The sequence below is a fragment of the Phyllobates terribilis genome, unplaced genomic scaffold (assembly GCF_046119375.1).
Source record: "Phyllobates terribilis strain yellow unplaced genomic scaffold, ASM4611937v1 Scaffold_8__6_contigs__length_399053987, whole genome shotgun sequence".
Lineage (NCBI taxonomy): Eukaryota > Metazoa > Chordata > Amphibia > Anura > Dendrobatidae > Phyllobates > Phyllobates terribilis.
Window position 1 is genome coordinate 147,939,684 of NW_027362768.1, and position 26,423 is coordinate 147,966,106.

Genomic DNA, 26,423 nt, shown 5'->3' on the forward strand with positions numbered 1-26,423 from the left:
CGGACATCAACCACCCCCCTGGCTGTCAAAATGGTGGGCCTGCTGTCTGAGTACACGGGTTCTACCATGGCTTGGTAGTCTCTACCTCTCAACCCGATTGCAGTCCGACACCAGATCATCATTTCACTTTTGGGAGGCATGGAAATGGGGAATGGGTCACTCAGTCTTACGCTACCGATCTCACCACCAGACAGTTCTTCCTGCTGCCGTCTCATCAGGGCTTTTATCTCCTTGTTGAGGACTTTCTGTTGGCTGGAACTAGCATTCACCGCCACCTGTTGTAGAATTACAATTACCTCTGAAAGACAATTTTCAATTACATTAGTACCCACAGTTATTTTAGGGTGACTTTCACGACGGTCAATGTCCACAATAATTACTCCCTGTGCCGGCAGTTCAACTTTACCAATTTTAATGGTCATCTCCTTGAACCCCATCTGCGGCACGGGTAAGCCATTACTGGCGATGATGCTCAAGTTATTGTCTGGATACCGTGTGATATCAGCATCAGTCCAATACTGCTTAAAAAGTACATAAGGGATAGTGGTTACTTGCGACCCAGTATCCAGCAAGGCGCTCATGGGGATACCGTCCAGCACCACGGGTAAAACCGGGCGCCCCCCAACATACTTATCACGCCAATTATAAGGGCCTGGTGATCTTATGCCTGGGGGTTGGCCCTCTGCCCCAGGTTGGACCCGTTTAAATTACAGTACCTGGAAATGTGTCCGGGCTGGTTGCATCGACGGCAAATGGGCTGTCCATCCTCTGCGTAGCGGTCTGTGGGCCTCCCTCGGAACGACAGGATCCTCCTCTGTCGACGCCACGGGACATCCTCCGGACTTGAAGCCAGCTCGATGGGTCTTGACGGGTCCACTTGCAATGCCTGGACGGTCCTGGTCAACGCCGCGACGCTCCTGGTCAGCTCCTGGACTTGGTGGTGCAGGTATTTCGACGGGGCTTGGTTCAGGGCCTGTGCATCAGCCCCCACGGGGTCCATAGAGGAGGGCGCCGCTTCCTGGTGGTAGGTGAGAGCAGGGCGCCGGGGATTTATAGCGCCACTGGTTGCAGATTCACGGAGCACCCTTATGGCCCTGTCCTTAAATTGGGCAAAGGTCAGGTCGGGGTTCTGAAAGAACATGAGGCGCAGCTGAGCCCTGTGGGCGCTGGACAGCAGACCTTCTATGAATTGTTCTGTTAGCAGTTTATCCGTTTCCTGCACACTGCCAGGGTCAGTTTGTTGAATAGCCCTCAAGGCTTCCTGCAGATTTAGGGCATAGTCTCTGATGCTGTCCTGTGCCCGCTGCTTACATCCATAGAACCTCATTTTAATCTCAGCGGAGGTACGTGTGTCAAAGGTACCCCGCAGCCGGGCCAGAATACCCTTCACAGTCCTTTTCTCCTCAGTGGGCCATGATTTTACCTCCCTTTGGGCTGCGCCAGTTAACTGCCCTGTTAGTATGCTGACCTTCTGTTCCTCTGTCAGGGGGTAGACTTGGAACAAACTGTACAGCCTTTCCTTAAAGTCCGTTAGGGCATGGGGCTCCCCTGAGTACTTGGGCAGCCAGGCCGCTCCAGGGATGTAGGGCAGGGAAAAGGGCATCACCGCTGCTGCAGCTGCGTTGGTGGTAGTGGGCGCCTCTGTATCCGACATCTTCCTCCCCCCTAGTTAAGCGTGGCCTACCTTCCGACGATCCTCTTCTGTAGGCCGCGGCTAAGCTGCTGCTGCTATGGACGAGGACCTGGCGTCGCGTCCTGATGACGTCAGCGTCGCTCTCTCTCCCTTCCAGGACCTTGCGCAGCGTCGGTGCGTGGGGCGGAGCTTCGGATCTCGCGCGGTTTTGACGTCCACGCCCCTCTTCTTCCCGCGCGGCGTCCTGAAGATGGCGTCCGATGGCGGGAAGCAGCTGCGGATGGCGGGAAGATGGCAGAAGACGGCGGGAAACGGTCCAAGATGGCGTCTGATGGCGGGAATCGGCTCCGGATGGCGGGAAGCGACTCCGGACGGCGGGAAACTTCGCCACAGGTAAGTTACAAAAGTCTTTTTCAGGCACGCAGTACCCGATGGTTGCGGGCACGAAATCCTGCCGACTACGCCAAAGCTGACTCGCCCCCTGGGCCGTGGGGCACTCGGATCCGGGCAATAGGGAACGATGGGGGTAGTAGTGGCAACCCGGTTCCGTGGCTCAGGGTGGTCAGGCCAGTGGTAGTCCGTTATGTGCTGATGATTATGTCCGACTACGCCACCCGTGGATTTGCGGTCATTAGGATCCGCCGCTGCAAGGCAGACCGCTGGGGCTGATGATATATGCAGCTGGGATGGTGTGACTCCCCACGGGAAGAGTGCGGCCCCAGGGCAGTGTAGTGGATGTTGGGAGTGATGGTAGTGAGAGTCCCAGTGCTGGTAGTGCTGGAGGAGCAAGGAGCACGCAGACAACAGGTTGCAGTCCAGGGTCTTTACTAGAACAGGTAAATTGACCCACAAACAGTCCCAGCTAGGAGGGGACCTGGATGTCTGAGAGCAACGGGGAGATTGGCCCTGGTCAGGGTGAGGGTGTAGGCCTACCGTGCTTGCTGTGCTCCTTCTGGCTATCTCCTCGTTATAGGGTAACGGCCCACGTTTCCGAGCTTTCCGTGTACTCTCGCCTGTATGGCCTGCGACGTGGGTTCCTTTCTGCTCCCAGCCTTGTACGGCTTTGCTGGTCCCTTCTGTTGTGGCAGGGCCTCCAGGCTTCTTAGGCCAAGGAATATACAGTCCCCTGCGAACTGGTTATCTGCTGGGGGATGTGGAATCCTTCCAGCCTCAGACACCAAAGTCTGGTAAATTAAGTCCGTGATCTGCCAAGACAGGCTCTCTTCGCCTCTTGTCTCTGGCTTGTGGCTCTCCTCCTGCCACACTTCCTCTTAGGTGCAATACAACTTTCTGTCCCTGCTCTGCTCCGGGACAAGTCTCAGTGCTGAGTCAGGCCATCCAGTTCTCTCTAACCTTGCCCCCAGCACCAGCTTTTATAGGGGCAGCCTGCTCCACCTACTGGCCTGAAACAGGAGGCACTGCATGCTAATGTTCCCCTGACTAGAGAACCTCCCCCTTGCTCTCAGACACAGCTTTATTACATTTTGTGGCATCCAGGCCAGGGTGACACATTCCCCCCTAGTGAAATTTAGTACTCCGGGACTAAACAGGAAACAAAGACAATATGCATAACCATAAAACAATAACAGACAGAAGACGCACAGATTGAGTTCTTAAGGTCACAGTGTGGTCTGTGACCGGGTGTCCATATCACCAATACAACGGGGAGCCTTAACCAGGTGGGGGTCTGTCCTACCCCAAGTCCTTTACAGTCTTAGTTCATTCCTGGGCTAGGCTCCGAACGCAGTCCATACAAGGTCCCGGTTATAAATAGTCCATAACCTATGAGTCCTTACGGTAACTGCAAGAAACTGAAACACAGAATTACCAAACATGCATGTAACTTGGCAAACATTTTAACATTTGGCAACAGGGTTATTTACAATTTTAGTGCGCTCTGTATTCTCCAGCGAGCGGGTATCTGTCCCTTTGTGCTCCTGGTTGACCTACTTAGCCCACTGTCTGGTGGTGGACTGACTTGGCTTTCCCCACTAGCGTTAGGGGTGCAGCTACCAGCTGGGTGTACAGGTAGGGCAGGCAGCTGTCTGCGGGTCCTTTGGCTTACCGCAGGCATGGCAGGCTCACTGTTAGCAGAGGGTTGACTCTCCTGGGCTGCTGGTACAGGCTCTTCTGCCTCTGGAACCGCTTGCTCCTCTTCACCTTCCGGCTCTGGTGTTATTTCTTGCTGGGCCGGTTGCAGGAAATGCAGGATGGATACCAATATGGCATCATTTATGCGAGTCCAGGACTGAGGGAACTCTCCGAGAACGGTGCTGATCATTTCTTCCTTGTCCTCTGCGGGTTCAAGGTCACTCTGATCCTCTTCTGCACTACGGAGTTGCTCGGGGCATCTTTTGAGGTGGTCTCTGGAGACGACACTAGTGGTTTCTCCTCCGTCCTTGGTGATTACGCACACCTTTGGGTTGTCGTGGTCAGACTGCAGTACGGCGTAGGGTTCCCTTTCCCACTGGTCGTCCAACTTATGTAGCCTTCTTTTTCGCTTTAGGACTTGCTCACCAGGTTCTAGGGGACCAGCAGGGGCGTGTTGGTTGAAGAGTTTTTCTTGCCTCTCTCTCACCTGGGCCAGGCTCTTCTCCACACTCTCCTGTACCTTCTTGTACTGCAGTTGCCTTTCCGTATCCCAGTCCGCATCCGGGGAGATGTCCTCAGGTATTAGGACTTCCATCTCCAGGTCTACGGGCAGCTTACCTGGTCTAGCTCGCATCAGGTAAGCCGGGGTGCAGTTTGTAGCATTCACCGGGATATTGTTGTATAGGTCTATCAGGTCCGGCAGTTTTTCTGGCCACAGGCTGCGTTCCTCCATGGGCAACGTCTTCAGGAGATCAATGACTATATTGTTCATTTTCTCACACATCCCGTTGGTTTGTGGGTGGTAAAGCGTTGTCCGAATCTTCTTACAGCCATAGAGGTTGCAGAACTCCTGGAAGATTTCAGCCTCGAACGCTGGACCCTGGTCTGTCAGGACCTGTTCCGGATATCCGTGTGGGCGGCAGAAGTATTGCTGGAAGGCTCTGGCCGCTGTTTGGGCTGTCAAGTCCTTTACCAGGACCACCACTAGAAAACGGGAATAGTGGTCCACGGTTGTCAGGGCATAGATGTATCCTGACCGGCTTGGAGCCAATTTGACATGGTCCAGAGCTACCAGCTCAAGAGGCTGCGTGGTGACGATGGGCCTCAAGGGTGTCTTCTGGCTGGTGCAGTCCTTCCTCCTCAGGTGACAAGGGCCACAGTCTCTGCACCACTTTTCTACAGCTCCTCTCATGCCGACCCAAAAGAACCTTCCTCTTAGCAGGAACTCCAGTTTCTTCCAACCGAAGTGTCCCGCTCTGTCATGGTAAGCCCCCAGGACCATGGCTGCATCCCGTCTTGGGACCACGACTTGCCAGGTCAGCTCGTGCGTCCGGTGGTTGACAATCCTTCTGCACAACTTGCCTTCGTAGAGGAAACGCGGGGAGTTCTACCTCCTCCAGCTCTTCTGGGTCTTCGTCACCTTCAGGTACGTGAGGCATCCTCGATAGGGCGTCAGCGTTGGCATTGGTTTTGCCGGCCCGGTACTTGATCACGAAGTCATAGTTGGAGAGACGGGCCATCCACCGCTGTTCTAGGGCACCCAGTCTTGCATTGTCCAGGTGTGTCAACGGGTTGTTGTCCGTGTACACGGTGAACTTTGCGGAGGCCAGGTAATGCTTGAAGCGTTCTGTCACGGCCCACACCACCGCCAAGAATTCTAGCTTGAAGGAGCTGTAATTCTCCGGGTTCCTCTCGGTGGGCCTCAGCTTCCGGCTGGCGTATGCGATCACCCGTTCTCTGCCCTGCTGGTTTTGGGACAGTACGGCTCCCAGTCCCACATTACTGGCGTCTGTGTGAAGGATAAAAGGCTGGCCATAATCAGGGTAGGCCAGGATCTCATCCCCCGTGAGGGCCATCTTTAGCTGGCGGAAGGACTCCTCTTCCGGTCTATCCCACTTGAAGGGTGGCTTTTGACTTCTGGACTTAGACTGTCCGATCAGGAGGTCCTGCATAGGAGCTGCCATCTTGGTGAACCCGGGGATGAACCTTCGGTAGTAGCCTACCAACCCGAGAAACTGTCTCACCTCTTTGATGTTCGAGGGGCTTGGCCAGCTCTTGATTATCGTGACCTTGTCAGGGTCAGGGGCCACTCCTTCCGCGCTTACCACGTGCCCTAGGTACTGGACCTTTGGTTTCAGCAGGTGACACTTCGATGGTTTCACCTTCAGGCCATAGCCTGCCAGGGCTTCGAACACCTCGGCCAGGTGCTTGAGATGGTCCTCATAGGTCTTCGAATAGACGATCATGTCGTCCAGGTAAAGGAGGACCGTCTCGAAGTTTCGGTGCCCTAGACAGCATTCCATCAGCCGCTGGAAGGTCCCTGGTGCGTTGCAGAGCCCGAAAGGCATGCAGTTGAATTCGCTCAGTCCCATCGGGGTGGTGAAGGCGGTCTTCTCCTTGTCAGCCTCTGCCACAGGAACCTGCCAGTACCCGCTAGTAAGGTCCAAAGTAGAAAAGAAGTTAGCTGATTTTAGTGCGGCTAAAGACTCTTCTATTCTAGGCAGCGGATATGCGTCTTTGTGGGTGATACGGTTGATTTGTCTATAGTCGACGCACATTCTCATGGTGCCGTCTTTCTTTTTCACCAGAACCAAGGGGGCTGCCCAGGGGCTACAGCTGTCTCTAATGACCCCAGCTTCTTTCATTTCTCTTAGCATGCCCTTGGCGTTCTGATAATGTGCAGGGGGTACAGGTCGGTGTCTTTCTTTTATTGGTGGGTGGCTCCCTGTGGGGATGTGGTGTTCTATCCCTTTTACTCTGCCGAAGTCTAGCGGGTGCTTACTAAAGACTCTCTCGTACTCCTGTACCACCTGGTAGACTCCTTGTTTTTGGTGCAGGGGAGTGGAGTCAGCACCCACGTGGAGTTTCTGGCACCAGTCCTCCTTTTGCTTCTGGGAGCCATTACCCTCCGCCTGAGGAGATGGAGGCAAGGGTTCCACGGCCCTGATAGCTTTGTGTTCGACAACAAACAGTTTGGCGAGTGTAGCGTACCTGGGTAAGTGTACTTCCCTCTCCCCAATGTTGAGGATGCGGACCGGCACCCTCCCATGACGGACATCAACCACCCCCCTGGCTGTCAAAATGGTGGGCCTGCTGTCTGAGTACACGGGTTCTACCATGGCTTGGTAGTCTCTACCTCTCAACCCGATTGCAGTCCGACACCAGATCATCATTTCACTTTTGGGAGGCATGGAAATGGGGAATGGGTCACTCAGTCTTACGCTACCGATCTCACCACCAGACAGTTCTACCTGCTGCCGTCTCATCAGGGCTTTTATCTCCTTGTTGAGGACTTTCTGTTGGCTGGAACTAGCATTCACCGCCACCTGTTGTAGAATTACAATTACCTCTGAAAGACAATTTTCAATTACATTAGTACCCACAGTTATTTTAGGGTGACTTTCACGACGGTCAATGTCCACAATAATTACTCCCTGTGCCGGCAGTTCAACTTTACCAATTTTAATGGTCATCTCCTTGAACCCCATCTGCGGCACGGGTAAGCCATTACTGGCGATGATGCTCAAGTTATTGTCTGGATACCGTGTGATATCAGCATCAGTCCAATACTGCTTAAAAAGTACATAAGGGATAGTGGTTACTTGCGACCCAGTATCCAGCAAGGCGCTCATGGGGATACCGTCCAGCACCACGGGTAAAACCGGGCGCCCCCCAACATACTTATCACGCCAATTATAAGGGCCTGGTGATCTTATGCCTGGGGGTTGGCCCTCTGCCCCAGGTTGGACCCGTTTAAATTACAGTACCTGGAAATGTGTCCGGGCTGGTTGCATCGACGGCAAATGGGCTGTCCATCCTCTGCGTAGCGGTCTGTGGGCCTCCCTCGGAACGACGGGATCCTCCTCTGTCGACGCCACGGGACATCCTCCGGACTTGAAGCCAGCTCGATGGGTCTTGACGGGTCCACTTGCAATGCCTGGACGGTCCTGGTCAACGCCGCGACGCTCCTGGTCAGCTCCTGGACTTGGTGGTGCAGGTATTTCGACGGGGCTTGGTTCAGGGCCTGTGCATCAGCCCCCACGGGGTCCATAGAGGAGGGCGCCGCTTCCTGGTGGTAGGTGAGAGCAGGGCGCCGGGGATTTATAGCGCCACTGGTTGCAGATTCACGGAGCACCCTTATGGCCCTGTCCTTAAATTGGGCAAAGGTCAGGTCGGGGTTCTGAAAGAACATGAGGCGCAGCTGAGCCCTGTGGGCGCTGGACAGCAGACCTTCTATGAATTGTTCTGTTAGCAGTTTATCCGTTTCCTGCACACTGCCAGGGTCAGTTTGTTGAATAGCCCTCAAGGCTTCCTGCAGATTTAGGGCATAGTCTCTGATGCTGTCCTGTGCCCGCTGCTTACATCCATAGAACCTCATTTTAATCTCAGCGGAGGTACGTGTGTCAAAGGTACCCCGCAGCCGGGCCAGAATACCCTTCACAGTCCTTTTCTCCTCAGTGGGCCATGATTTTACCTCCCTTTGGGCTGCGCCAGTTAACTGCCCTGTTAGTATGCTGACCTTCTGTTCCTCTGTCAGGGGGTAGACTTGGAACAAACTGTACAGCCTTTCCTTAAAGTCCGTTAGGGCATGGGGCTCCCCTGAGTACTTGGGCAGCCAGGCCGCTCCAGGGATGTAGGGCAGGGAAAAGGGCATCACCGCTGCTGCAGCTGCGTTGGTGGTAGTGGGCGCCTCTGTATCCGACATCTTCCTCCCCCCTAGTTAAGCGTGGCCTACCTTCCGACGATCCTCTTCTGTAGGCCGCGGCTAAGCTGCTGCTGCTATGGACGAGGACCTGGCGTCGCGTCCTGATGACGTCAGCGTCGCTCTCTCTCCCTTCCAGGACCTTGCGCAGCGTCGGTGCGTGGGGCGGAGCTTCGGATCTCGCGCGGTTTTGACGTCCACGCCCCTCTTCTTCCCGCGCGGCGTCCTGAAGATGGCGTCCGATGGCGGGAAGCAGCTGCGGATGGCGGGAAGATGGCAGAAGACGGCGGGAAACGGTCCAAGATGGCGTCTGATGGCGGGAATCGGCTCCGGATGGCGGGAAGCGACTCCGGACGGCGGGAAACTTCGCCACAGGTAAGTTACAAAAGTCTTTTTCAGGCACGCAGTACCCGATGGTTGCGGGCACGAAATCCTGCCGACTACGCCAAAGCTGACTCGCCCCCTGGGCCGTGGGGCACTCGGATCCGGGCAATAGGGAACGATGGGGGTAGTAGTGGCAACCCGGTTCCGTGGCTCAGGGTGGTCAGGCCAGTGGTAGTCCGTTATGTGCTGATGATTATGTCCGACTACGCCACCCGTGGATTTGCGGTCATTAGGATCCGCCGCTGCAAGGCAGACCGCTGGGGCTGATGATATATGCAGCTGGGATGGTGTGACTCCCCACGGGAAGAGTGCGGCCCCAGGGCAGTGTAGTGGATGTTGGGAGTGATGGTAGTGAGAGTCCCAGTGCTGGTAGTGCTGGAGGAGCAAGGAGCACGCAGACAACAGGTTGCAGTCCAGGGTCTTTACTAGAACAGGTAAATTGACCCACAAACAGTCCCAGCTAGGAGGGGACCTGGATGTCTGAGAGCAACGGGGAGATTGGCCCTGGTCAGGGTGAGGGTGTAGGCCTACCGTGCTTTCTGTGCTCCTTCTGGCTATCTCCTCGTTATAGGGTAACAGCCCACGTTTCCAAGCTTTCCGTGTACTCTCGCCTGTATGGCCTGCGACGTGGGTTCCTTTCTGCTCCCAGTCTTGTACGGCTTTGCTGGTCCCTTCTGTTGTGGCAGGGCCTCCAGGCTTCTTAGGCCAAGGAATATACAGTCCCCTGCGAACTGGTTATCTGCTGGGGGATGTGGAATCCTTCCAGCCTCAGACACCAAAGTCTGGTAAATTAAGTCCGTGATCTGCCAAGACAGGCTCTCTTCGCCTCTTGTCTCTGGCTTGTGGCTCTCCTCCTGCCACACTTCCTCTTAGGTGCAATACAACTTTCTGTCCCTGCTCTGCTCCGGGACAAGTCTCAGTGCTGAGACAGGCCATCCAGTTCTCTCTAACCCTGCCCCCAGCACCAGCTTTTATATGGGCAGCCTGCTCCCCCTACTGGCCTGAGACAGGAGGTACTGCATGCTAATGTTCCCCTGACTAGAGAACCTCCCCCTTGCTCTCAGACACAGCTTTATTACATTTTGTGGCATCCAGGCCAGGGTGACACAGATGGCAGAAGGAAGTCATCAAGTGGGTGCGTCAGTGTACTGTGTGTGCTAGGTCAAAGGCTTCACATACTCCTGCTGCGGGGTTGCTTTGCCCTCTGGAGGTTCCTAGTGCGCCTTGGTCGCATCTCTCTATGGATTTTATTACTGATCTTCCTGTGTCTGAGGGTTTTACTGTCATCTGGGTGGTCGTAGACCGTTTTAGTAAGATGTGTCATTTGGTTCCATTCATTAAGTTGCCCTGCGCCAAGACACTCGCTAAGGCGTTTGTTAAGGAGATTGTCAAGCTCCATGGCGTTCCCACGGATATTGTTTCTGATAGAGGACCTCAGTTTGTGGCTCGCTTTTGGCGTGCTTTATGTGACAGGTTGGGAGTTCATTTGTCATTTTCGTCTGGTTATCATCCTGAGTCTAATGGACAGACTGAAAGAAAGAACCAGGATGTTGAACAGTTTTTGCGTTGTTTTGTGGCAGACAATCAAGAGGTGTGGTCTGAGTTTCTGCCTCTCGCAGAATTTGCTCTTAACAATCATACATCCTCCTCTGCTGGGTGTTCTCCTTTTTTTGTTGCACTGGGAGACATCCGTCTTTTGGTTCGTTCTCCAAATTGGGGTCGGCAGTGCCGGAGGAGGAGAATTTTTCCGGTGATTTGGAGAGAGTTTGGACTAATGTACGTTGTAACCTGCAAGAGGCTAACAAGAAGTCCAAGAAGTATTTTGACAGGAAACGTAAAGAGGTTTTGTTTACTGTGGGTGACATGGTTTGGTTGTCCTCGAAGAACTTGCGGTTGAGGATTCCCTCTAAAAACTGGGTCCTAAGTTTGTGGGTCCATTTAAAGTGCTTCAGATTGTTAACCCATCTGCTGTCAGGTTGGATGTCCCTACTTCCTGGAAGATTAATCCTGTGTTTCATGTTTCCTTGTTGAAAAATGCTGATGTTTCTAATAGGGACGTCACTGTCACAGTTCCTCCTGTGGTGGAAGACGGTGAATATGAAATTTCTCGTATTTTGAATTCAAGATGGCATAGAGGGATATTACAGTATCTTGTCTCCTGGAAGGGTTTCGGTCCCGAAGACAACTCCTGGGTAAGGACGGATGATGTCTCTGCTCCTAGGCTTGTTAAAGCTTTCCACAGGAGGTTTCCTGATAGGCCTGGGCCTGGAGGATCCGGAGTATCCTCATAGAAGAGGGGGTACTGTTAGAACCCTCCTGTTAGTTTTTGCTATCTTGTGTTTTACAGTCACGTGACCAGCTGCCTATATATTCCAGCTCCGCCCTTCTGGCTTTGCTGGACTTCAGTGTTTTTTGCCTGTCTCTCTAGCCAGGTGCTTCGGTGCCTATCTCTGTCTAGTTTGCTTGGTCCTCTGGGACCTCTAGTACTTTTTGTCAATTTGTCTTTTTGCTCTGCAACAACTTCTGTTAGGAGGTGTCCCATTTTTGTCCCAGTCCTTAGTTCTTTTAGTGACCCCTCCCTTTATTCTATAGGTCTCCGTTCAGATTAGCCAAGGATGAAGGTGGGTCTGTTCACAAGGAACAGGCTGCCCGCTACATCGTAGGGATTCAGCTTAGTCTTACTGTAGGGACAGCTTTTCCCATTCATTCCTTAGTTTATGTTGCAGATCATAACACCATGCATACCAGAATAAGGATGAGGGGCACCATGCATACCAGGAAAATGGATGGGGTGCCATGCATACCAGGATAAGGAATGGGGTGCCATGCATAGCAGGATTGGGGGATGAGGAGTGCCATGCATACCAGGATTGGGGGATGAGGGGTGCCATACATACCAGAATTGGGATGAGGGGTGCCATATATACCAGGATGAGGGATGGGGTGCCATGCATACCAGGATTGGGGGATGAGGAGGCCATACATACCAGGATTGGGGGATGAGGGGTGCAATGCATACCAGAAATGGGATGAGGGGTGCCATGTATACCAGGATGAGGGGTACCATACATACCAGAATAGGGATACGGGGTACCATGCATACCAGGATGAGGGATGGGGTGCCATGCATACCAGGATGAGGGCTACCATACATACCAGAATAGGGATTTGGGGTACCATATATACCAGGATAGGAATGCGGAGTACCATGCATACCAGGATGAGGGATGGGGTGCCATGCATACCAGGATTGGGGGATGAGGAGGCCATACATACCAGGATTGGGGGATGAGGGGTGCAATACATATCAGAATTGGGATGAGGGGTGCCATGTATCCCAGGATGAGGGGTACCATGCATACCAGAATAAGGATGCAGGGTACCATGCATAACAGGATGAGGGATAGTGTGCCATGCATAACAGGATGAGGGGTACCATACATACAAGGATAGGGATGAGGGGTACCATGCATACCAAGATGAGGGATGTGGTGCCATGCATACCAGGATTGGGGGATGAGGAAGCCATGCATACCAGGATTGGGGATGAGGAGGCCATACATATCAGGATTGGGGGATGAGGGGTGCAATACATACCAGAATTGGGATGAGGGGTGCCATGTATACCAGGATGAGGGCTACCATACATACCAGGATAGGGATGAGGGGTACCATACATACCAGGATAGGAATGCGGTGTACCATGCATACCAGGATGAGGGATGGGGTGCCATGCAAACCAGGATTGGGGGATGAGGAGGCCATACATACCAGGATTGGGGGATGAGGGGTGCCATACATATCAGAATTGGGGTGAGGGGTGCCATGTATACCAGGATGAAGGGTACCATACATACCAGAATATAGATGCGGGGTACCCTGCATACCAGGATGAGGGATGGTGTGCCATGCATACCAGGATGAGGGATGGGGTGCCATGCAAACCAGGATTGGGGGATGAGGAGGCCATACATACCAGGATTGGGGGATGAGGGGTGCCATACATATCAGAATTGGGGTGAGGGGTGCCATGTATACCAGGATGAAGGGTACATACCAGAATATAGATGCGGGGTACCCTGCATACCAGGATGAGGGATGGTGTGCCATGCATACCAAGATGAGGGGTACCATACATACCAGGATAGGGATGAGGGGTACCATACATACCAGGATGAGGGATGGGGTGCCATGCATACCAGGATGAGGGGTACCATACATACCAGGATAGGGATGAGGGGTACCATACATACCAGGATGAGGGGTGGGGTGCCATGCATACCAGGATTGGGGGATGAGGAAGCCATACATACCAGGATTGCGGATGAGGGGTGCCATGCATACCAGGATTGGTGATGAGGGGTGCCATGCATACCAGAATTGGGGATGAGGGATGCCATGCATACCAGGATAGGGATGAGGGGTACCATGCATACCAGGATGAGGGATGGGGTGCCATGCATACCAGGATAGGGATGAGGGCTACCATGCATACCAGGATGAGGGGTACCATACATACCAGGATAGGGATGAGGGATGGGGTACCATGCATACCAGGATAGGGATGAGGAGTGCCATGCATACCTGGATGGGGGGTGAGGGGCCCATGCATACCAGGATAAGGCTGAGGGGGCCATGCATACCAGAATTGGGTATGAGGGAGCCATGCATACCAGGATGAGGGGCTCCATTTATGCCAGGATCGGGATGCGGGGTGCCATGCATACCAGGATTGTGGATGAGGGGTGCCGTGCATATCAGGATTGGGGATGAGGGGTGCCATGCATACCAGGATTGGGGATGAGGGGTGCCATGCATACCAGGATTGGGGATGAGGGGTACCATGCATACCAGGATAAGGATGTGGGGGGACCATGCATACCAGGATTCGGATGAGGGGCCATGCATACCAGGATAGGTATCAGGGGTACCATGTATACCAGGGTAGGGATGAGGGGTACCATGCATACCAGGATGAGGGATGGGGTGCCATGTATACCAGGATAGGGATGAGGGGTACAATGCATACAAGGATGAGGAGTACCATACCAGGATAGGGATGAGGGATGGGGTGCCATGCATACCTGGATAGGGATGAGGAGTGCCATGCATACCAGGATGGGGCGGTGAGGGGACCATGCATACCAGGATTGGGGGGGTGAGGGGACCATGCATACCAGGATTGGTGATGAGGGGTGCCATGCATACCAGAATTGGGGATGAGGGATGCCATGCATACCAGGATAGGGATGAGGGGTACCATGCATACCAGGATGAGGGATGGGGTGCCATGCATACCAGGATAGGGATGAGGGCTACCATGCATACCAGGATGAGGAGTACCATACATACCAGGATAGGGATGAGGGATGGGGTGCCATGCATACCTGGATAGGGATGAGGAGTGTCATGCATACCAGGATGGGGCGGTGAGGGGACCATGCATACCAGGATTGGGGGGTGAGGGGTGCCATGCATACCAGGATTGGGGATGAGGGTGCCATGCATACCAGGATTGGGGGGGTGAGGGGGTACCATGCATACCAGGATTAGGGAGTGGGGGGTACCATACATACCAGGATTGGGGATGAGGGGACCGTGCATACCAGGATTGGGGGGTGAGGTGACCATGCATACCAGGATTGGGGGGTGAGGGGACCATGCATACCAGGATTGGGGGATGAGGGGACCATGCATATCAGAATTGGGGGGTGAGGGTGCCATGCATACCAGCATTGGGGATGAGGGGCACCATGTATACCAGAATAGGGATGAGGGGTACCATGCATACCAGGAAAATGGATGGGGTGCCATGCATACCAGGATAAGGGATGGGGTGCCATGCATAGCAGGATTGGGGGATGAGGAGTGCCATGCATACCAGGATTTGGCGATGAGGGGTGCCATACATACCAGAATTGGGATGAGGAGTGCCATGTAGACCAGGATGAGGGATGGGGTGCCATGCATACCAGGATTGGGGGATGAGGAGGCCATACATACCAGGATTGGGGGATGAGGGGTGCAATACATACCAGAATTGGGATGAGGGGTGCCATGTATACCAGTATGAGGGGTACCATACATACCAGAATAGGGATGCGGGGTACCATCCATACCAGGATGAGGGATGGGGTGCCATGCATATCAGGATGAAGGCTACCATACATACCATGATAGGGACGAGGGGTACCATACATACCAGAATAGGGATGAGGGGTAGCATGCATACCAGAATAGGAATGTGGGTACCATGCATACCAGGATGAGGGATGGGGTGCCATGCATACAAGAATAGGGATGAGGGGTATCATGCATACCAGGATGAGGGATGGGGTGCCATGCATACCAGGATGAGGGGTACCATACATACCAGAATAGGGATGCGGGGTACCATGCATACCAGGATGAGGGATGGGGTGCCATGCATACCAGGATGAGGGGTACCATACATATCAGGATAGGGATGAGGGGTACCATACATACCAGAATAGGGATGAGGGGTACCATGCATACCAGAATAGGAATGCGGGGTACCATGCACACCAGGATGAGGGATGGGGCGACATGCATAACAGGATTGAGGGATGAGGAGGCCATATATACCAGGATTGGGGGATGAGGTGAACCATGTATACCAGGATGAGGGGTACCATACATACCAGAATAGGGATGAGGGGTACCATACATACCAGGATGAGGGATGGGGTGCCATGCTTACCTGGATGAGGGGTACCATACATACCAGTATACGAATGAGGGGTAACATACATACCATGATGGGGGATGGGGTGCCATGCATACCAGGATTGGGGATGAGGAGTGCCATGCATACTAGGATGAGGGATGGGAAGCCATGCATACCAGGATGAGGGATTGGGTGCCATGCATACCAGGATTGAGGGATGAGGAAGCCATGCATACCAGGATTGGGGATGAGGGGTGCCATGCATACCAGGATTGGGGATGAGGGGTGCCATGCATACCAGGATAGGGATGAGGGGTACCATGCATACCAGGATAAGGATGTGGGGGGCCATGCATACCAGGATTCGAATGAGGGGTACCATGTATTTCAGGATAGGGATTAGGGGTACCATGCATACCAGGATGAGGGATGGGGTGCCATGCATACCAGGATAGGGATGAGGGGTACCATGCTTACCAGGATGAGGGGTAAAATACATACCAGGATAGGGATGAGGGATGGGGTACTATGCATACCAGGATAGGGATGACGGGTACCATGCATACCAGGATGAGGGATGGGGTGCCATGCATACCAGGATGAGGGGTACCATACATATCAGGATAGGGATGAGGGGTACCATACATACCAGAATAGGGATGAGGGGTACCATGCATACCAGAATAGGAATGCGGGGTACCATGCATTACAGGATGAGGGATGGGCTGCCATGCATAACAGGATTGAGGGATGAGGAGGCCATATATACCATGATTGGGGGATGAGGTGTACCATGTATACCAGGATGAGGGGTACCATACATACCAGATTAGGGATGCGGGGTACCATGCATACCAGGATGAGGGATGGTGTGCCATGCATACCAGGATGAGGGGTACCATACATACCAGGATAGGGATGAGGGGTACCATACATACCAGGATGAGGGATGGGGTGCCATGCTTACCAGGATGAGGGGTACCATACATACCAGGATAAGGATGGGGGGTACCATACATACCACGATGAGGGATGGGGTGCCATGCATACCAGGATTGGGGGATGAGGAGTGCCATGCATACTATGATGAGGGATGGGAAGCCATGCATACCAGGATGAGGAATTGGGTGCCATGCATACCAGGATTGAGGGATGAGGAAGCCATGTATACCAGGAATGGGAATGAGGGGTGCCATGCATACCAGGATTGGGGATGAGGGGTGCCATGCATACCAGGATTGGGGATGAGGGGTGCCATGCATACCAGGATAGGGATGAGGGGTACCATGCATACCAGGATAAGGATGTGGGGGGCCATGCATACCAGGATTCGGGTGAGGGGTACCATGTATTCCAGGATAGGGATGAGGGGTACCATGCATACCAGGATGAGGGATGGGGTGCCATGCATACCAGGATAGGGATTAGGGGTACAATGCATACTAGGATGAGGGGTAAAATACATACCAGGATAGGGATGAGGGATGGGGTACTATGCATACCAGGATAGGCATGAGGAGTGCCATGCATACCAGGATGGGGGTGAGGGGCCCATGCATACCAGAGTAAGGCTGAGGGGGCCATGCATACCAGGATTGGGTATGAGGGAGCCATGCATACCAGGATGAGGGGTGCCATGCATGCCAGGATCGGGATGAGGAGTGCCATGCATACCAGGATTGGGGATGACGGGTGACATGCATACCAGGATTGGGGATGAGGGGTGCCATGCATACCAGGATTGGGGACGAGGGATTCCATGCATACCAGGATAGGGATCAGGGGTACCATGGATACCAGGATAAGGATGTGGGGGGGCAATGCATACCAGGATTCGGATGAGGGCCATGCATATCAGGATAGCGGTGAGGGGTATCATGTTATACCAGGATAGGGATGAGGGGTACCATGTATACCAGGATGAGGGATGGGGTGCCATGCATACCAGGATAGGGATGAGGGGTACCATGCATACCAGGATGAAGGATGGGGTTCCATGCATACCAGGTTGAGGGGTACCATACATACCAGGGTAGGGATGAGCGGTACCATACAGAGCAGGATGATGGATGGGGTGCCATGAAAACCAGGATGAGGGGTACCATACATACCAGGATAGGGATGAGAGGTACCATAAATACCACAATGAGGAATGGGGTGCCATGCATACCAGGATTGGGGGATGAGGAGTGTCATGCATACTAGGATTGAGGATGAGGAAGCCATGCATACCAGGATGAGGGATTGGTTGCCATGTATACCAGGATTGGGGGATGAGGAAGCCATGCATACCAAGATTGGGGATAAGGGGTGCCATGTATACCAGGATTGGGGATGAGGGGTGCCATGCATACCAGGATTGGGAATGAGGGGTGCCATGCATACCAGGATAGGGATGAGGGGTACCATGCATACCAAGATAAGGATGTGGGGGGCCATGCATACCAGGATTCGGATGAGGGGCCATGCATACCAGGATAGGGATGAGGGGTCCCATGTATGCCAGGATAGTGTAAAGAGGCAGAAAAAGCCACAGGTGCAAGAAGCCAAGCACACCCAAATACTTGTATTGCAAAAATATAATATTTTATTGAACAAGAGTTTGACAAGGACTATTAGTCCACACAAAAAAACATTAAAAACATTTAAAAAGAAAGGAGAGAACCCATGCAAGGGTATAGTATCCCAAACATGCACCAACAGGTATTTAGTAATTTGTGGTATCAATGATAATTATAGATTAAAAAAATATATAATGCTGACCATAAATTAAATCATTAGTAGCCCACTGTGCAAATATACATAACTGTAAAATGCAATAGTAAATTACTATTAAGTGCAATAGTATATAGGATATAGATAAAATGCAAAATGCATAAATATTGTTGAGGAGTCAAAGTAAGAGATGCTTACTAATATTACCTAGTTATCCTGATCATAGAGTTGATCATCAATAACCCAACATGCAAACATTTGTAATTATGGACTATAATAGTATATAAGAAATGAGCAAAATGCAATATGATATATATAAGCGCTATTAAGAGTTCAGAGTCAGCAGTTTCTTTCCTTTCCCTACTTTTCTCCCCTCATTCATCCCCTCCTTTTTTCCCCTTTTCTTTTTCTTGCGCAGCGTATTCATATACATTGATTTGGATTTTTTAATAAAATGGAAGCTTGCGTTCCATATTATTGGAACGCATACCATTCTGTCTTTGCTTCACGTCACTTTCGACTGGAAGTGACGTTGTTTGCATTCAACCGTTACCTTAGGTGGAGCGCATGTTACCAAGCCGGACCGGAAGTGACATTTTTGTAACGTCACTCGAGAGAGTTCGGCCGGAAATGAAGAGCCTTGCGCTCCACACCAATTGCGGTGAGACGCACGCTATGTATCTTCAGGACACATGCATCGGCTGCCAACACACTATGACGGCCTATGCATGTGTCCACCTGGGATTCAAATGATGTCAACTCTAGTATTTTAATTAATTTGCCTCAGCTGATACTTCCTCCCTGAGCCTCCTATATTTAGACCAGGTATCACATTATGGGATTACCCCTGACGAAGCTGCTAGTGGGCAGCGACACGCGTTGGGTGACCACAGCAGGTATGCTGACTCTGACCTCTTAATAGCGCTTATATATATCATATTTGCATTTTGCTCATTTCTTATATACTATTGTAGTCCATAATTACAAATGTTTGCATATTAGGTTATTGATGATCAACTCTATGATCAGGATGACTAGGTGATATTAGTAAGCATCTCTTACTTTGACGCCTCAACAATATTTATGCATTTTGCATTTTATCTATATCCTATATACTATTGCACTTTATAGTCATTTACTATTGCATTTTACAATTATGTATATTTGCACAGTGGGCTATTAATGATTTACTTTATGGTCAGCATTATATATTTTTTTAATCTATAATTATCATTGATACCACAAATTACTAAATACCTCTTGGTGCATGTTTGGGATACTATACCCTTGCATGGGTTCTCTCCTTTCTTTTTAAATGTTGTTAATGTTTTTTGTGTGGTCTAATGGTCCTTGTCAAACTCTTGTTCAATAAAATATTATATTTTTGCAATTCAAGTATTTGGGTGTGCTTGGATTCTTGCACCTGTGGCTTTTTCTTCCTCTTTACACTATATGTATTATACAGGCTGCCTACAGCACCCCTCTTATATTTGGCTGTGCCTCCTATTGCTTTGCTTTATACATGCATACCAGGATAGGCATAAGGGGTACCATGCATACCAGGATGAGGGATGGGGTACCATACATACCAGGATAGGGATGAGGGATGGAGTACCGTGCATACCAGGATAGCGATGAGGAGTTCCATGCATACCAGGATGGGGGTCAGGGGCCCATGCATACCAGGATAAGGCTGAGGGGGCCATGCATATGAGGATTGGGTATGAGGGAGCCATGCATACCAGGATGAGGGGCGCCATGCATGCCAGGATCTGGCTGAGGGGTGCCATGCATACCAGGATTGGGGGTGAGGGGTGCCATGCATACCAGGATTGGGGGTGAGGGGTGTCCTGCATACCAGGATTGGGGATGAGGGGTGGCATGCATACCAGGATTGGGGATGAGGGGTGCCATGCATACCAGGATAGGGATGAGGGGTACCATGCATACCAGGATAAGGATGTGGGGGGCCATGCATACCAGGATTCGGATGAGGGGCCACGCATACCAGGATGGGGGTGAGGGACTCATGCATACCAGGATAAGGCTGAGGGGGCCTTGCATACCAGGATTGGGTATGAGGTAACAATGCATACCAGGATGAGGGGAGCCATGCATGCCAGGATTGGGATGAGGGGTGCCATGCATACCAGGATTAGGGATGAGGGGTGCCATGCTTACCAGGATTCGGGGTGAGGGGTGCCATGCATACCAAAATTGGGGGTGAGGGGTGCCATGCATACTAGGATTGGGGGTGAGGGGTGCCATGCATACCAGGATTGGGGGTGAGGGGTACCATGCATAACAGGATTGGGGGTGAGGGGAGCCATGCATACCAGGATTGGGGGTGAAGGGTGCCATGCATACCAGGATAGGGATGAAGGATGCCATGCATACCAAAATAGGATGGGGGCAGCACACAACAGACTGGGGGAACAGGATGGGGGCAGCACAAATACCAGGATGGGGGCAGCACAAATACCAGAATGGGGGCAGCACAGATACCAGGATGGGGGCAGCACAAATACCAGGATGGGGGCAGCACATATCAGCATAGGAGACCATATACCAATAAAAATGCTCGCCACCCGGGCGTAGAACGGGTTCAATAGCTAGTTAAATATATACTGTGGCTAGACGATTCACTCGGCTGCAGTTGGAAGTAAACACAGGAACGGTTTCAGTTGCAGGTTTATTTTAACAGCATAAAGCACTGCAGACTTCACCAAAACAAAACTCAGCCTTGCTGGCCTAAAGGTAAAACACAGCCATATGTGTGCGGGTACGCCTTCACCACCTTGCAGCAAACTTCAGCTCCTCCTGAGCTGGAACTCCACAGTCTGGAGACTTCACTGTCCAAACTCCCAACAACAGAAAAAAAAAACAGTGACTGAGCATTTATTCTTGCTTAGCCACACACTGAGGTGGAGGTATGGTGAATGACTTCCCTCCTGTCCCTATGTCATTCACCCAAAACCACTCCCTTCACAATGGTGATTTAAGCCCCCAACATATAACATGCTGGAGAAAAGCTGTAGGTTCAGTTCACTAAGACTAGCAGCCGTAGTGAAACATACCTCCTCTCACATATAACACCAGTGACTCTGTCACAATGCATAAATTAATACCATCAGGAAAAATAAAATTTGGAAAAAATATGTTTCACCTTTTTTTGCAAATAATAAAAAATAAAAAGATACAATTCCTTTGAATAAATTCTTATAATGCTCACCAAACGGGGAACCTCAAGTATAGCAACCCGTTTAGGAATGACCAACCAAGTAGCAGAGTGTCATGCTACTGAGTTCGAACCCTTGCAGCTTGTGTTTTTCGGTCGGCTTCTCTTCCGCTGAGCCACTACAGACACGCCTTTTCTCCAGGTGTTTAGGTTCTGCTATTCTGGCTGGAGTCTGTTTAGCATAACACAGGTGTTTTCATTAGTTTTCCCTATCACCTTTCAGGTGCGGCTTTATATTCTTTCCCCCTACTGCATTTCCTGCTGGGGATAGCTTCATTTGGATGTTCTGAAATTCTGTGTTTTTTAAAGCCAGTCATTGAAATTCCAGCTAGGGTTTATCTCTTTACTGTTTCTGTACTTTACTCTGCACCTATCATCTGCTGTTTTCTAGGAAGTAGGCAGCATATTATCTAACAGTACATACTTTATAGTGTATTTCGTGGTTTATTCTACTCACTCTGGGATCTCTCCTTTTTTCAGCACACTTTCCCTTTAGTAAATAAATCAAACTCTGCTCTGCCCTCCGGTTCTTTAGGAGGAATGTGATGTACTTGACGGCCTTTCAGTCAGGATGGGTTCGAGTTGCCATCTTCTAGTCTTTGGTTATGGCTATCTCTGCTCATGTAGAAACCACTAGGGACAGCGGAGTTAGGATCTCTAGTCGATACAGGAAGCGAAAGGGTCAGTTGCAGTTTTTAGTGTATTACCCATTTTCCTGACTGAGTGGTCTCTCCAAGTCTTAAAATTTTTTGCCCAGGTAGTGGAAACTTCAGGTTAGATCACCAGTTTATGGAACGTCGGGATGTAACAAAGCTCCTGAGCCCCCTTCATACATGTGCACCTCATATCCCCATACATATACTTGAAAGATTTAGAAGGAGGTAATATAGGTTTGGACTGCCTCCACACTTCTGAGAAGACTTTCCACAAAATTCTGAAGCATGTGTGGAAATTTGTGCCCATTTAGCCAAACAAGTGTTATCTAGGTTGGAAAAGAAGATCTTTCTCACAACTGGCACAGTTTATCCCAAAGTGGGTTGAGTTCAGAGCTTGGTTACGGCTACTGAAGGTTCTCCACACAAAGCTCCCCCAACCACGTCTTTATGCATGACTTGTGCACTGGGCATTGTCATGAGGATCAGAAAAGAGCTTTCACCAACCTGTTCCCCCCAAAGTTGGAAGCATCATATTGTCTATGTAAATGTTTATGTGCCATCTTCTTCAGTCCAGCCCTGTGAGTTTGCCCAGTTTTGTTGTTAAAGTTCACCAGGTGAGGTGGATCTTCTAAGCCTTAGGTCCGAGTGGACACACAGATCACCAGGTATCAAGGCAGCAAGCAGAAAGACACGTGGGCAGCGAAGATTGTAAAGGCTCACCAGGAATCTCAGGATGAGCAGATCGGATGAAGTGGAACCCAGAAGGGATGAATGCAAGCAAAAACACCAAACACAAACAGCACAGATAATGGAGCCCACCTAATATAGGCCTAGAGTCTTAATCCCAAGACTCAGAGCCTTAAATAGGTCTAAGGAGATTAGGTCATTGATCCACGCAGAGAAGTGTGCAAAACTTGACGTGGAGCACAACGGAGGGCAACAGACCCAGGGGAAGGAAGTGGAGCTGGGATATCCAGAACAGGTGTGTAATACCAGTGTACCGCTTCATGGCTTAGTAGTTGTTACTCTTAGACTCTTTTGTTTCATAATACTTACAGTATATGAGGGCAGATGGAAAGATTTCACAACCTCATCACAACCCACACTGCAACCAGTGTCAGTCTATGGAGAAAGCATGGCTGTGTGTTGGATTTCATTATCCTTTTCAAGGGCCAAAATACCTAAACTGAGCAAAAAAGGAGGGTTGTCCTAAAAAAAAATAAGGATTAATCATTTCTGATTTTGTGATACATTGCACAGTTCATGTGTTAAGATTGCAGAGGTGAGATGAGAAATGACGAGGAAAAGAAACTAAAAGTCAGAATAGAGATACATAAATGTGTAATAATGGTGAAAAGTGAAACCCCAACTATTGCAGGCTATAGACCATGGTATATCCTTTTTGCTGTGTTTCCACTTTAAGGACTGTAGAGGGAGTGCATTGTACTAGCTGGGCCAAGCGGTGCTGGTTGGGGAGACAGAGCTCCACCATGATAATTTGAGAATGTCAGAGAAGGCTCATAAATTGGGGAGGTTTGGCACCATGGAAAAGAAAGTTCTTTGTGTGGGGTGTAGTAATGGTCATGAATATTGGTGGTCAGCAACAGGTTGTGTAACTGAAGGGTGGTGACTACGCGACTTATGAAAAGCTTTGGAGGAGATCCTGGTTTCATAGGTGGTAAATGCCGAAACATTACAGACTTGTCATTAGTCATATAATTTTAGCTGTTAGGATAGCACTGGCACGCAGTTGGAAATTTAATAAACTCTCCTTCGTTAAAGGCGTAAAACCACAAAGAACATATTATCACTTAGGTTAAAAACTCATGATCGTTGGGGACCATTGCTTGGCCACCCACCATTCCAGAGAAAGGGGGTCTAAAATTCCTATGTGAATAGAGCAGTTGTCACGGGTTTACTGCGACAGAGAGGGGCCAGAAGACTGCGGTGCCTGATTTCGCGTAGTCCTGCACTGATTAGAAGCACTTCACTATCATATTAAATGATGCAAGTTTCTGCTAGCAGTGCAGGAGTTAATCTGTTCAGTTGAGAGTCTCTGAAGCTTTCCTGCTTTGATGATCTTAGTTGTTCAATGTTGGCCACTCCCCTCTGCTATATATAGTCACCTCTGGCAATCAGGATTGCCAGTGTTAGTTTTATACTGCCTGGTTCTGGAGTTGGAGGTGTTTGTTGAGGAGGTGTTTGGAGTGTTGTTCAAAAGATTGTTGCTTGGTGATTTGTCTGTGTGCATATCCTCATCCTCTCCTATTTGTTTTTTACTTCCTTTTTACTTCCCGGTGTTCCACTCTGTTGTTTGTGAGTGCATATTTGTATGAATGGTATTTTCATTTATCTGTGTATGTCTTTCCTTGTTAGTCTGGTTTGTGCATTCTTATATACAACTACTCCCCACTTCTCTGGGTGGGGGAGGGGAGAAATCAGGGTTGATTAAGGAGCTCAGCAAGGCATGTGGCCCGGCGTCTTCACCATCAGAAGTAATTCAGGGAGCAGAAATGGCTAGAGCACCCCTAGCTTTAGGGATAGGATAGGAGCCCCTAGCCCCAGGATATCAAACAACAGTCATGTGACAGTAGTAGTGCGCAAGCCCCATTCACTTCTATATGGAAGAAGTAGTGAGCATGCGTGACCACCACTTTTATAGACAATGAATGGAGTGATGATCATACATGCGTACAACTGTTCTATTTATATTATAGGACCCACCTATAGCATATTGATCACCTATTGGCCACGTTAAGTATTTGGTCAGTATTTTACATCAGTATTTGTAAGCTAAAATTATGAGTGGGTGAAAAATGTAGAAGTGGTGACGTGTTTCTATTATACTTTCCTCTGATCGTTCCACTCCTGATTTTGGCTTACAAATACTGATCTAAAATACTGATCAAATGTTGAACGTGTAAACTTTACCATACTATGATCAATACTGTAATTCACGGATAACACTCGTACCTGTGATAGTCTATGGGGCTGTGACAAGTCTGTGATTTTTTGCAGACCGAGAGAGTAAAAAAATTTCTCAATCGGATATTCAAATAAATTTGCATCTGTTCTTTGTGATACATGAGACATATTAATTTTCATATTTTTTTTTGACGGTATTGGGTGATATAGGGTGGGAAATGAAAAGAAATACACATCTGTTTTTCACATTTTTAATTTTTTTATGACCGTAAAGGACCACTAAAATACATTTTAAATTTTATTCTCCTTTCCATTACAGTTATTTTTTTTTATATCAGACACATGTGTGTGGGGGGGGGGGGGTTGCAACAGGCGTGGGACTAGTAAAATCGATTAAAGTGGCCTCAACTTTTTTTTAAGTTTTTTTTTACCTCCTTTCTATTTACTTATTTGTTTATTTATTTGTTTTTCATTTATTTTACATATTGTGACCCTCATAAGGTAAAAAAGAGACATTTCCACAGTCAAATACTTACAAAATTGATTAGAAAATATTAAAAGTAACGAACGTATGCACTGCAATGTCAGATCGACTTGCTGTGCGCATGTTGCTTTTTTTTTTTTTTAGCTTTTTTTAACCGGCTTCATAAGCCATGACGTAGCTAAAAAAAGTGACCTGACCATTTTTCGGGTGGCTTAGAAGCCAAGCATCAATTTATATATTCAGTAAAAACAAAAAAATTGGAGGTAAAGCTGTTGAGAAAACACTGAAAGAGATGTCAAATAAGACACTTCAAGGAAAAATGTCTTCCTCTGGAAAAATTCAGTGGGTATGCCGACTGATCATGGTCTCTTAGGACCCAGCAGCTCCGGCTCCCTCCCTACACCCAGCGATAAAATGAACACAAGGCCGGGAGGAGGAAGCGCCATCAGCGTTTTCTATTCTTTATACATAGAGTTAGTTCAGCAGCACTGTGTATAGAGTGATAAGGAAGGCAGAGATGGTAATAATCAGTCTCTGCCTTTCTGTCGAGAGTCCATCTGTGTCTGACAGCCGGCTGCCCGCTCCTGCAGCCGCACAATATTGTGCAGCTGCTCTACTATGCAGTGACATTTGAGAATGTCGTTTTTTTCATTTAGGGCTGATTTTTATAGTCTTTACCAGGGGGTGTGACTCCCAGGATCCTCTTGGGCATGTCATTGGACTGCTGTGAATAATTACCCTGCGAACCAAGCCCCTTTGGTAAAGCTCATAAAAATCTGCAATAAATAAAAAGGCCCGTATATTAGGAAGAGTATGACGGATCAAAAAAATAAAAAGAAAACTGAATATTACAACCTCTGGTCCCAGTTCCCAGCAGGTCCTCACCCAGTTTACATGTTACCATTCT